This window comes from Gouania willdenowi, chromosome 6, assembly GCF_900634775.1.
Source record: "Gouania willdenowi chromosome 6, fGouWil2.1, whole genome shotgun sequence".
Taxonomy (NCBI): domain Eukaryota; kingdom Metazoa; phylum Chordata; class Actinopteri; order Blenniiformes; family Gobiesocidae; genus Gouania; species Gouania willdenowi.
Window position 1 is genome coordinate 26,901,837 of NC_041049.1, and position 15,247 is coordinate 26,917,083.

At 42.0% G+C, this 15,247-nt stretch overlaps 1 protein-coding gene across 6 annotated transcripts in view; it reads left to right on the top strand.

The window, feature by feature from the left end:
- The window catches only part of kcnc2 (potassium voltage-gated channel, Shaw-related subfamily, member 2), a 137,132-nt gene that overhangs the window by 106,897 nt on the left and 14,988 nt on the right, over positions 1 to 15,247 (top strand). The window lies entirely within an intron of this gene.

Below are 15,247 nucleotides of genomic sequence, written 5' to 3' on the forward strand. Positions count from 1 at the left end.
CCCTTCCTTCCATCGTCGACTTCATAGACTTAAAGTGACAATGAATTATTCAAATTAGACTGCCTGGAATTTTTTGATAGGCTATTTTTAGCCTTTGTGTGGGGTTGGTTGCCAAGAGCTATGGGTTTAGAAGAGTTCCCAAAGCGAGCTGGCTGTCATGTCACTGCAAACCGTGTAATCAGGACAGGAAGTGTGTGTGAGCGGGGGAGACAGAGATGGAGAGAACAACACGTTTCCCCATCATGTGGAAATGCTTCTGTGTGTTCTAGATGAGAGTTAGGGGCTGTTTATGCCTGTTCAAATCCACCTTATTAGCTGTTTTTCATTAGCACTTGTTTTTCTCTTCAGAACTCCTCTTTCAAAATGAATAGGTGAGGATAAGAAGTGAAGACTGCAAAAACAGTGTATTTAATTATAATCAGGAAAAGGGAATATGAGAGAGAGAGAGAGAGAGAGAGAGAGAGAGAGAGGGAAGCCCTGCATTTTGCCAAAAAGTACAGTAGGTAAATTTGTCCTCTGCTTCTCTTCTGTCCACCTTCCCTCTACACACTTACTATTCACCTTCTCGGCCTGTCAAAAAATAAAAGGAAAATATGCAGTTATCACAGTGGTAGACAGACGTGTATGTGCTTGGCAAATACATGCTTTTCTTTGGAGACTTATATTGGTGTCCAACTAATTATGAGCCTGATCTCCCTATAGACGCATCACTGTCCTCCCAGGCACCCACTGAATTTGTACCCTGCTTTTCTTCAAAAAAGAAACTTCCCCGGTCTTGTCTCTGAAGAATAAGGTTGATGTGAAAATAAACTACTTGGTGGTTTAATTATATACGTGCTAGGATTGTCCTTAAATGAGCCAGCTAACTGCACTGACTACTGCTGATTCAACCAGCATTTACATTTAGACTAGTGAGCTGAACATGCAAATACAGGCACATGGCTTGTTTTTCCAGGATCCCTTCTTTTTAAAAGGGTTGCTAAGCCTAAATACACTAATGACCAGTGTTGAGCAAGTTACTTCAAATTAGTAACTTAGTTACAGTTACTAGTTAACATTCGTAGTGTTAACAAGTCACTACTAATTAATGATATTATTTTGACACATCACTTGGACTTTTTATTTCTTATTGAAATGTGGTTGAATAATGGTATCAGTAATACTGTTCTGAATGAAAGTGCACCACAAGACTATTTATTTCAATAAGTGTCGTACTTTCAGTAAAGGTGGTGGAGTTGCTGCCATCTTTAAATCAATATTTCAGTGCAAAGAAATAACATTTGGTGATTTTATCTCCTTTGAATATATGTCATTCTTATTGAAGGGTAATTCAGAAGTTATGTTTTTAGTCATTTATAGACAAATTCATGGATGAGTTTGCAGAACTGCTGTCAGTTGTATGCACTGAATACAACTTTTTAATAATAACAGGTGACTTAAATATTCATGTAGACAATAACATGGACAATACTGCCAAAGAACTGTATGCTTTAAATGACACTTTTGGTCTTATACAACATGTGACTGGTCCGACACACACTCAAGGTCACACTTTGGGTCTGATTATCTCTAAAGGTGTTGATATCTCTGCTGTTGATGTAACTGACTTAGCTCTATCTGATCATTTCTGTCTTTTTTGACACAATACCCTCAAACTTCTTTAAAACTGTTGTAAAGTCAATTGTCACTGATTTGTGTCAAATAATTAACTGATCATTTCAATCAGGCACCGTACCAAAATCTCATGAAAGTAGCTGCTGTGAAACCTCTGTTAAAAAAGAGAACACTGGATGCCTCTATACTGGCTAACTATAGACCAATCAGCGACCTTCCATTCATGGTCAAGATCATTGAGAAGGTGGTCTTCAACCAACTGAGTCAATTCTTAACATTCAACAAAATATTTGATAAATTTCAGTCAGGTTTTCATTCTCACCACAGCACTGAAACTGCTCTGATCAAAGTGATAAGAACAGTTTCTTAAGGTCATAAGAACATAATTCAGGAAAAGTATCTGTTCTCATTCTATTGGATCTAAGTGCTGCATTTGACACTGTAGATCATACAATTTTGTTGCACAGATTGCAAACATGAGTTGGACTAAATGGAAAAGTAATGCAATGGTTTAAGTCATACTTGGAGGAACGAAGTTATTTTGTAAGCATTTGAAACTTTGAATCTGACAGATTACCAATGTCCTGTGGGGTTCTTCAGGGCTCTGTTCTTGGACCCCTTCTGTTTAACCTTTACATGCTTCCTTTAGGACAAATTTGATATAGTTGTGTGTCATCTGCGTAGCTCTGATAATCAACCTTACAATTCTATCTATCACTGAACCCAGATGACTATGGTCCCATTGAGGTGTTGTGTGACTGCTTGAAAGAAGGAAACTGCTGGATGAGTGAAAACTTCCTTCAACTAAACCATGACAAGATGGAGGTGATTGTCTTTGGTAACAAGGAAAAGAGGACAGCTGTCAGCAATTATCTTGAGTCTCAGTCTTTAAAAGCTAAAAACCAAGTCAAAAACCTTGGTGTTCTGATTGACTCAGATCTTACATTCAGCAGTCAGATCAAATCTATCACAAAAACAGCTTCTACCACCTAAAGAACATCTCCAGAGTGAAAGGTTTAATGACTCAGAAAGATCAGGAGAAACTGGTCCATGCTTTTATCTCCAGCAGACTGGACTATTGTAATGGTCTTCTGACAGGAATCCCCCAAAAGGGCATCAAGTCTTACACTGACTCCCAGTCAGCCACAGAATAGACTTTAAAGTTCTGCTGCTGGTGTATAAATCTGTGAATGGGTTTGGTCCAGAATACATCAGTGATTTGTTAGTCAGGTATGAACCTAGCAGGTCTCTCAGATCTATGGACACAGGTCAGATAGTGGAGCCCAGAGTTCACAGTAAACAAAGTGATGCTGCTTTTAGTTGTTATGCTGCAAAGAAGTGGAACAAACTGCAGCAGAGCTGAAGTCAGCATCACGTGAACATTTTTAAATCAAAGTTAAAGGCACTTTTTTTCTCAACTGCATATTATTGAGAGAGAGATTTTCGATCATGTTGTTGATGTAATGTGTTTGTTGATGATTTTATTTGATTTTACTGATGATTTTAAATGTTTTTATTGATTTTAAGCTGTTGAATGTTTTGTCATGTAAAGCACATTGAGTTGCCTTGTGTATGAAATGCGCTATACAAATAAATTTGCCTTGCCTTGCCTAGTTACTTCTTTCAAAAGTAACTCAGGTACTTTAAGTTACTCGTTACTGTCAAGGTAAAGGGAAAATACCTTGAAATAAAAAATAAATAAATAAAATCAGAGAAAGACAGACACATGTATTGTCTGAAAGTATTGTGGATTTTTGTGCCTTTGTCTAAGAGCACAAATTATGCTCAAATTGTCCAAATATTGTGTGTGTATTGGCACCTCACAGTTGTGACTTGTGCAGACTGAGCAATAATGGATGCATCATGTACCACAACATGTATTTTGAGCATGGGTGCAAAGCATGATCTGAAATGCTAGTGCAGGTGTTATTGCAGTGGTTAGATTTTCTGCCTCTGTGTTTTCTCTGGGTAAATAAGAATTAGACAGGGCATTTCCCAGCGCACTGATCCTTTCTTAGTTACATTGTGCAAGACGCAACAATGCCTTTGCACAGGTCCAGCTGCAGTCTGAAAAACAAAAGCTAGTGGGAGGGCTCATTTTCTGTCAACGCGCTGGTGATTGGCCGGCAGGTGAATAAGCCTTACCAGGGGTTTCCACTGGATATGTCTCCGCTGTGCCACGGCACCGGTTTTTCCCCGCTGTCCGCCGTCCGGTAATCCCTATCGGTTACGTTTTGAGTGCGCCACGGCGCACTCCGGTTGGGCGACTGTGATGTCATGAGACAGAGCAGTTCTCACGATATTTATGTAATTTGCGTGAGAATGCAGTGAAAGATATGTGTTATGAACACAACAATAAACAGATAATAGGTCAGTGTTCCTAATGAAGGAGAACAAGAAGGTTAGACTCTCTGGATTTGTCATAGCCACATTTTTTTAGCAACAGCCAACAGAGAAGAGATAAAACTGAAGCAGTAAAACATGAACTAAATCAAAGTTGCTGCAGTTTACAGTGCAGTTACAGTATGTGAGGAAACTATTTAGTGAATGTGATTTGGTTTTTACACATTATGACGTTTTGGTGATGGAGTTACTTGAAATATAATCTGAAGTGTTTTATTTTGAAAATGCAGAATATGTGCTTAATTTCCTGTTTAGCTTCATTTGCTCTGTGCTGATTGATGCGTTGTGCTCCGGTGTCCGCCAGAAATAGAAGCCCTGCTTATATCTGGCGGAGGGCACTGAACTACTGCAGCTGGGAAGGAGCAGACACGCACCGCAGCGGACCCGGTGGAACTTAACACATAGACTAAGGTGGAAACCTATCTGCTCCGGTGACGCGGCGGTGATGTAATGTAGTGGAGTCGCATTCAGTGGAAATTGGGGGTTAAACTCCAAGGCCTAGAGTCTTTATTTCATCAGACACAGTGTATGCTCGAAGATTTCCATAACAGATTCAAAGTGGTGACCCTCCGATTACCTACTGCCAACTTCCTTAACCGTTAGTCTACCACATAAGACAACAGCCATACAGCATCAAATTGTAATAGGATAGAATAGAATAAAACAGAATAGAAAAAATATAATTATTTTATTGTCAGGGCACAAGTACAATGAAAATGCACATGTCCCTCCCAAAGTTTGCAGAGCTCTGAGCTCTCAGCACAGTGACTTATTCTTGCCAAAACTTCTGACTGATTACCATTATAATTTATTCCAGTAGCAGTAGTCGTAGTAGCTGTCGTACAGCTGTGAAGCCCATTCACAAGTATTTTTCTTTTATCTGAACGCTTGGTTGAGTGTCTTTTTCTGCTTGGTCCTGAAAAGGGAGCAACACGCTGTGGACTTGACCTGCAATAACTAATGTGTGTGTGTCAAAGAAAGAGAAACCTGTGATCCCACGCTTGCTTCAGCTTTGGATTCCATTGGGGATTTGAACAAGGAGGTCTGTCTCTTCTTCTGTACACCTTTGGGCTTCCATGCTGCCAGCACATATTGTGCCATTTTATCTCATTTTAAATACATGTGAGACAGCTTTCTGATTGGATTGTAGTTCCACAAAACACACGAGAACCTGTATCTGCAGTTTGAGCTGCAGAATGCAAGGGTTTCCCTACCGCTCCTGAAGTAAGAAGACAGAGTCCTGACAAACCTTTTAGAGTTTTAAATCCTTTCATTCCCAGCGTTTCTGTGTTCTGCTGTGGATCACCATCCTAACGCCACAAGTGCACAATAAATTATCAACCTGGTGCCAAGAAAAAGTGATAACCAGGCAATCAAGCATGTAAACAAGTCAAGTCTATGCTCATACCGCCAAACCATATTACAAAAATGAATGGGTGCTCGTGATGATAAGGTCATGCTGCTGTATGATGAATCTACAGACCTAAGATCTCATCTGACGGTGGGTTTGCAAATGTTTTGGAAAAAGTAGTGTATATTTTTTTTGTGTCTCTCCTCTCGGTTCCCCTTTATTTGGATGACATCACAGCAGTTTATCAGAGGCCCTAACCCAGCAGGGTAGAGCCTAAACTGTGGGCTTTGATCCTGGCCCAACAACACTCAAAGCATCAAGCAGATGGTGGCAGTCCCAAGGAGGTGAGGGCAGAGAGGACTCTGATTGGTTGAGCCAACAGAGCCTAAGCCATTTCAGTCACCACCCTGCTGTTAAGATGTGTGCATGTGCAGTAGGTCTTTGTTTTTCCACTGATTGAAATTTAGATATTGTCAAGCCGGTATGTTGGTGGCAAAGACTTATGGCCTGATGTGACTCTGTTTATATTAATGTAGATGAACTGTTCATTCCAATACATATATTTTCTCTCATTCACTTTTTTATGCTTTGAAGTGAATGGAGCTTCCACTATCATAGTACAATAAGGCAAATGGATTAGCTGTGCTTTGGATACCAGCACTGCCACACAGCTAGAAAGGTCATGGGTTTGTGTCCTAGTGCTCAGGTATCAATATGGTTAATACATATTATTTCTCAATGCTTTGTGTTTTTTTTCCCCAAGTAGATTGAAAGTCCAAATACAGCCCTGTCTCACAGGGGAATGTGAAACTATCACGTAAATGAATCAATTGTTTCATCCTGCAACATGATTTCCTCCTTTTTTGTGCAGCTTGAAACAAATTTCAATCTGATGTATTCAAATTAGAACCAACCACTTATTAGCTGTACCACATACTTTTCTATAACTCTAACTAGTGCAATAGTCAAAGCCTCGGGTTTGATTATCGGTGTTAGTTTGATCCATTTAAAGAATATTTTCAATCAGCCCAAAATTATGATTTTTTTTTTAACCACGATTATTTTTGCCATAAAAGGAGTGGTCTAATGTCTAGTGTCATTTAGCTAGTGTAGCAAATTGTTGGACGTCAAATTTTAAGTGATCTCAGGATGTGCTTGTTTCGGCACATTTTTGCTGTGTAGAAATATGAAATGAATGACACTAGTTAACTCCATTAACCTTATTAAGCATGTTTGGTAGAAATTGGTAAGTTTAATAGCTTGTAATGACATTTAATTTGGTAAAGCTGATGAAAACCAAATGAATGGGAAATGTGGAAACTTACTTGGAAATGGCACAGAAAAGTGTGGACTCTGAAATGGATTTGGGGAAATTTTGAAACTGAAAATTGGAACCTTTCCATCTGTGTAAACTTATCACTCACTACAGCATGTATATGATACCTGCTGCCACCTAGTGATCTGAAGGGTCATTTAGTTTTGTTGCTTTCAAATGTTGAAGGAAACAAGGTGCAATATCACGTCTTTGTAACGACAGTTGAACAGAAAAGATTCCATTGTTTTAGTTGAATAAATGTGCCCTCATTCAACTGGTTGTTTAGAAGTGTTAGGGAAAGTATGAGCTGCAGAGCTTGATCAAGGTGCATAGCTCCAGTGAAAGCAACCTGCCAATCTGCTCTGGCAGCACAAGTCCAAGAGGCAGACTTCATTTTGTCACAGTTGATATAAATAAAGCCCTTTATTCTGGTGTTCATCATGTGGCTTCTCCATTACATTTTCATAGCTAACCAATGACTAAGTGGTTTTTCTTTGCTTATTGGCCAAGATTAGAAAAAAAAAAGAACGTAAAAGAAATTCAAACAAATTGCAACTCGAAAACAATGGGGTCATCCTAAGGTTAGTATAATAGACTTTGCAAATCTAGTCTATTGGAGTATAACTTATTTAGTATGCAGGGTGTTTGTCAAGAACCATTTGCCTTTTGTAATCACATGGTAGGTTAGCGCCTTCGCATTTTTAATGTCTGTCATGAGTAACCTTGTGAGGCCAGTGTGTGTGTGTGTGTGTGTGTGCGTGCGTGCGTGCGTGCGTGCGTGCGTGCGTGTGTGTGTGTGTGTGTGTGTGTGCGTGCGCGCACATCAGTGTTACAGTACTGAATGTGCATTTCTTGTGTGGTTGTTGGATTGTGACATGGTTCATTAATTTAAGGCCAAAATGCAAGTTGGTATGTTCTACTGCTGCAGAGGTAGAATTTACAGAATTATAGCCTAGCATTAGGTAGCAGCTGTCAATGATTCAATCACATGATCAAATGAAGGCAGGATAGAAGACACAAGAGAGACTGGAGAAAAGCATGATGCTCTAAAATTTTGCACATGCCCTAAAATATTAGAAGCCACATCAATGGTTTGTGTAGAATGAACTGATGCCCTCAGCAACTGCTCAAACCAATGAAGATGTTTACATGTCTCCTTTCATGTTTCCTATCTTTTGAAGCAGGAAGAGGCTGAACTTTGAAATTATTCAGTTGTACAGTTGGTTCAACACAGGGGCGGAGCTATAGGGGGGGCTGGGAAGGCGACACGCTGGATAGGAGTTAGGACCTAAGGGAGCCGGGCCTCTACCACAGTTCAGGGGAGCTGGAGAGGCAGGCCCTCCCATGACTTGTGTCCAGATGCGCCAGAGTATGGGCAGTCACCCAGATATTGAATTTATAAATATCTGGCCAGTGAACATCAGACCAGGAGCGCACATCGGATGACCACTCGTTTTCAGGAATGCTGCATGGGTCATCATCGGCAAGATGGCGCCGCGGATGGCTGCTGTGGTGTGTTGGTGCGCACTTTTTTGTCTTGTTTTTGTCGTAAAATCCGCAACTGGCTGCTCTTATTCAAGAGAAGAGCTCTTGAACGTCAGGGCAACAATCCCCAAAGATTTATTTCCCACTTTCATCGCTTCCTCTGTGGATTTACTGGACATTTTACTCAAAGGTGCGCTCACCTTTGCTCACGCAGTGAAGTGCCGGAGGAGAGGAAAAAGAGCTGGTGCGCTTGTGCGCCTCTGCCAGCGCGGCCGACGCACACCGTTACCGGGGATATTCCTCTCTAACGTGCGCTCACTGTGTAACAAAGTGGACGAACTCCAGCTGCTGTTGGGTAGAAACAGAGACTTCTCCTCATCTTCTGTTCTGTGCTTCACGGAAACGTGGCTGTGTGGAGCGGTACCGGACTCTGCGCTGCAGTTGGCCGGCTTCCAACTTCACAGAGCGGACCGAGACGCGGAGCTCACCGGGAAGAGGAAAGGTGGAGGAATCTGCTTTTATGTGAACAGCAACTGGTGTAACGACGTGACAGTGATCCTCCAGCACTGCTCTCCTCACCTGGAATCCTTGATTATCAACAGCAAACCCTTCTATTCTCCCCGTGAGTTCGCTTCATTCATCCTGGTTGGTGTGTACATCCCACCGTCAGCTGATGTGCGCGAGGCACAGCGCACACTCGCCGACCAGATCCTGTGCATGGAGCGGACCTACCCGGACTCTTTTATCATTGTGCTTGGTGACTTTAATAAAGGGGACCTCTCACACCAGCTCCCCAAATATAGACAATTAATTAAATGTCCGACCAGAGAGGAGAAGACACTGGATCACTGTTACACCACACTAAGCAGTGCTTATCACACCGTTTCCCGTGCTGCACTGGGCCTATCGGACCATGTGATGGTCCACCTGATTCCTTCATACAGACAGAGGCTGAAGCTCTGTAAACCTGTGGTGAAGGAATCTAAACAGTGGACCAGTGAAGCAGTGGAGAAACTCCAGGAGTGTTTGGACTGTACTGACTGGGATGTTTTCAGGTCTGCGAACAGTTCTCTGGATGAGTTTACAGACGCTGTGACGTCCTACATCAGCTTCTGTGAGGACAGCTGCATTCCATCAAAGACCAGGGTGAGTTACGACAATGACAAACCCCGGTTCACAGCTAAGCTCAGAGGGCTGAGGGCAAACAAAGAGGACGCTTTCAGGAGTGGAGACAGAGCCAGGTACAGAGAGTCGAAGTACACGTTTGGAAAGGAGGTGAGAAAAGCCAAACGTTTGTACTCAGAGAAGCTACAACATCAGTTCTCTGCGAATAACTCGGCTTCTGTCTGGAGGGGGCTCAGGCAAATTACAAACTACAAGCCCAGAGCCCCTGCTGCTGCTAACGACCTCTGCCTGGCCAACAGTCTGAATAACTTCTATTGTAGATTTGACAGACAATGGGACAGACCTGACTCCAACCCCCCTCACACCTCTGGCCAGCCTCACTCCAACACCTTCACCCCCCACATCAAAGCTACAGTCTCACCACAGCTGCTTACAGAGGCTCTCTCCCCTATCTTCCCCCCTCCTCCCCCTCCCACAGAGACACCTTTCTCCATCAAAGAAAGAGATGTAAATAGACTTTTCAGGAGACAAAACCCCCGTAAGGCTTGTGGACCGGACTCTGTCTCTCCTTCCACCTTAAAGCACTGTGCTGATCAGCTGTCTCCAGTGTTCACAGACATTTTTAACACCTCACTGGAGACATGCACCGTACCAGCCTGTTTTAAGGCCTCCACCATCGTTCCTGTCCCTAAAAAGCTGAAGATCACAGGACTTAATGACTACAGACCCATCGCTCTGACATCTGTGGTCATGAAGTCCTTTGAACGCCTCATGCTCTCCCACATCAAGGACATCACCGACCCCCACCTGGACCCCTTGCAGTTTGCTTATAGATCCAACAGGTCTGTAGACGATGCTGTAAACCTGGCTCTCCACTTCATCCTCCAGCTCCTACGTCAGGATCCTGTTTGTGGACTTCAGCTCTGCTTTCAACACTATAATCCCAGCTCTCCTTCAGGACAAGCTTTCCCAGCTGAACGTGCCAGACTCCACCTGCAAGTGGATCACAGACTTCCTGTCTGACAGGAAGCAGCACGTGAAGCTGGGAAAAACCATCTCTGCTCCCCGGACCATCAGCACTGGATCTCCTCAGGGCTGTGTTCTTTCTCCTCTGCTCTTCTCCCTGTACACCAACAGCTGCACCTCCCCTCACCAGTCGGTCAAACTCCTGAAGTTTGCAGATGACACAACCATCATCGGTCTCATCTCTGATGGAGACGAGTCGGACTACAGGTGGGAGACAGACCGGCTGGTGTCCTGGTGCAGCCAGAACAACCTGGAGCTCAACGCTTTAAAGACAGTGGAGATGATAGCAGACTTCAGGAAGAACCCAGCCCCCCTCACCCTGGGAGACTCTACAGTGAGCTCTGTGGAGTACTTCTGCTTCCTGGGGACCATCATCACTCAGGACCTCAAGTGGGAGCTGAACATCAGCTCCCTTATCAAAAAAGCTCAGCAGAGGATGTACTTCCTGCGGCAGCTGAAGAAGTTCAGTCTGCCAACAAAGATGATGGTGAACTTCTACAGCTCCATCATCCAGTCCATCCTCTGCTCCTCCATCACCATCTGGTACGCTGCAGCTACGGCCAAGGACAAGGCCAGACTGCAACGTATCATCCACTCTGCAGAGAAGGTCATCGGCTGCAATCTGCCCTCCCTCCAGGACCTGTACGCCTCCAGGATTTTGAGGCGTGCAGGAAAGATTGTGGCCGACCCCTCCCACCCCGGTCATAAACTGTTTCAATCTCTCCCTTCTGGAAGGAGGTTTCGGTCCATCAGGACCAGAACCTTCAGACACAAAAACAGCTTCTTTCCCTCTGCCACCATCCACATGAACACACCCCAAGTCACCCACTGAACCCCCCCCACCCGATCACCACCTCCATGATGACATTATCTGCTGCACTGTATATATATATATATATATATATATATACAGGTATATATATATATATATATATAAATATTTATTTATATTTATCCTATTTATCCTTTATTCTCTATCTATCCTTTATTTATCCCTCATCCTTTATCCATTATTATTATTATTATTGTTGCTGGGTTGTTCTTTGTTTTTTTTTTCTTTTTTTTTTTTTTTTTGTTGTTTGTTTTGTGCACCAACTACCAAGACAAATTCCTTGTACTGTCCTTAAAACTGTACATGGCCATTAAAAACATTTCTGTTTCTGTTCTGTTTCTGTCCCACAATCATTCATCTGTTCTTAAAGTGATTTTCCTTAAATGAGTGGCCGCGTCCTCAGGTGACAAGCTTTCTACATACTATGAACTATTTTCGAGCCTTAACAGCGGCTCATTTATTGCCATTTTTCAGTTTTTCAAGCGTCACATATGTAAACAACATGGTTTCTGTACAGAGTATGCGCGCACATGTCAGTCACGTGTCCCGCTCATTCTCCAATATAAACCTCATTATAAAGCAGTTGAGGAGCACAGTGGGACAGGAGAGACTGATTGGACTTGCCATGATGTCCATACAGAATGAGAGCACAAATGAAATGAACATAGAGCATCATGGACGAGTTTGCAGAGCACAAGGCTCGTCGTATGCCCTTCAAATAGTGGTGAGTAGGTCTATAGTACTTCATATTGAAATAGTGTTTGTGAACATATGAGCCTCTGTGAAAGTTTTACTAAACTTTAAAGCTACTGATACAGGCTCTGAGTTGAAATAGTTAAAGTGGGTGTCAAAATTATGTGGTCGCTATCCGTGATGCTGAGATGCTTTGAATTTGTGTTCGTGACCATCCTAATGTTTTTGTTGTTCTCTTGTTTTATTATACTTCATGTCCATTTGATGGACCTCAAAATGACATAGTCGCTCTCCGTGGTGTCAAAGCTTGTAAGCCCCACTGTTGTGGGAATGTGTATGTTGTAAAATTGTTATTATGAGCTTTAATATTTAAGTTTAAAGGGCCCAGTCATTTGCCCCGCCCCTGGCCCGGCTCTGATTTGTTCCGCTACTGGTTCAATGTGTGTTATTGTGTGATTGGTTCCTGACAGCACTGTCAATTGCAACTTGAGACGTTCTATAAAAAAATAATAAGCAATGCACAGCTGTAATCTAAAAAGTGTTTCTATTGTATCTATCATGTTTTCATTGCTTTCACTGTAAGGGACATTTTACCAGTTATGATGTTCACCAGTTGAACCAGTTAGATGTATTGTAAGTTGTTTGAGATTGATCCACAAGACATTTTAAAATGGTTATGATGTAACGTAGCTCAAAGATGGTTAAAAACCGTGTTACACACAACACTCAAACATCGGCATTTTAATTGAATTGTTGGTGCATAGTGAGAGATGATTGGACCAACCAAAGGACTTTTATTATCTTTGTGAGTCATTATAGGTCATTACCCCTGAAAGGAAATCCTCCATTGTGATACAAGCCATTAGATATGAATTGCCTAATCACGTTTTAGCAGACACCAGAAAACAAAAACCTTTTACATCCGCTGCCATAAGAAGTAAGATAGTCTGGTCATGGGTAAAACAGTCATTTAAAGGGCTCATGTTGAGCTAAATCGACTTTTTTGTGCTTTAAACATCATAAAAGTGCTATTTGGGCTTCATACACATGCCCAATGTGTTTTTTTCATTGATTCCCTCAATCTTTTGTTCATCTTTTTTTGGCAGAAAACAATCACAATTGTGTGTGATAAATTCACTTTGGTGATTACTGAAATAAATTTGCTTTGGTGATTACTGATCCCGCTTGCAACAGAGCGAGACATGCAGGGAAGTCAGCGTCCCATCTATAGACACGCCCACTCATGAATATGCATAAGTCGGCCACAAATCAGCCTGTTTGAAAAGTTACTTTCTGAACAACTCTACAAAGGGCTAAAACCTCAAATAGTATGTTTTTGGGGTTCTTAGAACAAATGGAGATGGGTGAAAAATAGCATGCAGCTTTACAGGTAACACCACTTTAGAAAAGGGCATTGCTTGTTGCCAACTATAGCCTAAACAGTAGGTCATAGAGAGGAAAATGCAATATTACTACAGTGCAGAGTTCCTGAATGTCTCCTACAATCAAGTGCACCAGGTTTGAGTTCTAACTCTTTTCAAAAGGACACGACTAAAAAGTAGAAGAAAAAAAACCACCCAAAAGTGAAGGTTTGTTGCCTGAGTTGGCTAAATAAAGATACATCCACACATTAACAATGTGTCGAAGCTGCCAGTATCTATATCAAGAGAAGCAATGAAGCAAGAGTGTGTGCACAGTTCAAAATAATGGTGGCCCAAATAGTGGCAGTGATATTTTGAGAGTGTGTTAGTCATGCAGTCCAAAAACATTGCAGAGTGTGAGAGGACTTCTGTGGAGCTCAGTGGGCAGAACACAGCAGTGGATGGACCGTGGGAGTGAAGTGGAGAAGGAGCGTAGTAAGCTGCTCCGTCTACCTCTGGGAGAAAGATGGGCAGAAATTTAGCCCAAGCTCCTCTTCTTTGGTTACATGGATGTAAGATTATTCATGCTAGCTATAGTATTGGAGATGCTCATACACCTTAGCTCGTAAGTGTATGACGTTCACTTGCATCAGTCAATATTAAACCCATGTTTGCTTTATTCCAACGAATGCTTTGAGTAATCATTTACTTGTTTTTTACTTCCCTGAGTGTCATCATAAAAAAACAAAGGTAGTTGTTGTATAAATATTACCACACCTACACACACACACACACACACACACACCTGGTGTGGTAATAAAAAAAAATAAAAGTTTAAAAAAGAAAGTTATGTTGAGTATGAAAACTCTTCATTACATTTTAATTCTGTAAATAGTTTGTTTGCCATCGTGATCAAAACCATTGATCTGAAGCTCAGTGCTGATGCTGTCCCTTTAATAATTTTCTAATCAGCAAAATCGGCGCTCACTGCAATTGACGTATACTTTATATAGGTCAATTGTGTTTTTCAACGGTGGTTGCTAGGAGACACTGTTACGGATCTCTCCAATGAATATCAGCCTTGTACTATGACGTAGTGACCAACTGGTGCCGTGTAGGTGGCAACAGTGCACCTTTGAATGAGAGATTAGCTGTGATGTGCACCATCAACAGGGAGAGAAAAAGCATGGACGAGGGATAAAATGGCGCTACAATAGAAGAAGGTGAAGCTCACAGCACCTCACAGCAGCGCACACTCGAGCAGAGCATGTGTTGACCTAAGTCCACTATTGAGAGTGTCGTGATCGTGAAAAAAACGATCAACAACCCGGGCCAAACGGTGGGACTCGGCATGTCGGGGAGGAGGAGGAGGAAGTTGCTTGTGTGGGAACTGGGGGGGGGGGAGACTTGGAGGAAGGCCAAAATATGGCAAGGGAACCATACAATTCTGACCCAGATAGCAAAATAACAATAATTTTGCCAACAAAAGCCCGGTCTCAGTGTTGTTTTTGTTGTTTTATAGAAGGAAACCAATGTTTAGTTGCCTAAAAGTCACTGACAGGTTTTTTTTTATCTAGAAAAAGCCATTTTTCTCAGCTTTTTGTTAGAAACTGGCCATTTGTGTGAAACTTACCTATATTGAACTGAACTGCTGATTACAGATGAACAAAATCAGTTACAAAATTTCTGATGAAAGTAGAGTCTATTTTTTCCCAATCTGGTTTCATATTTTACATGGTCATAGTGCAAAATATTCTGTGCGCCCATTTCAAGACACCCGACCCACTTTCGGGTTGGGCCCCGCCCACTCCGAGTACAGATACAGATAATGAATATGGTTAACAGATACATATAATGCTGTACTCGCTCATCCCAAATAGGCTTATGTTAGGCGTTTCCCAAAGGCTAGAGTAAACTCTATGCAGTGCAATACATTTATTCCAACATGTGTGATGTTTCGCGGTAATATTGACATGAAGTTGAACGTTGATTGTAGATGAAATACCATTAGTACTAGAATATTTGCATTTCCTGAAGAAAAT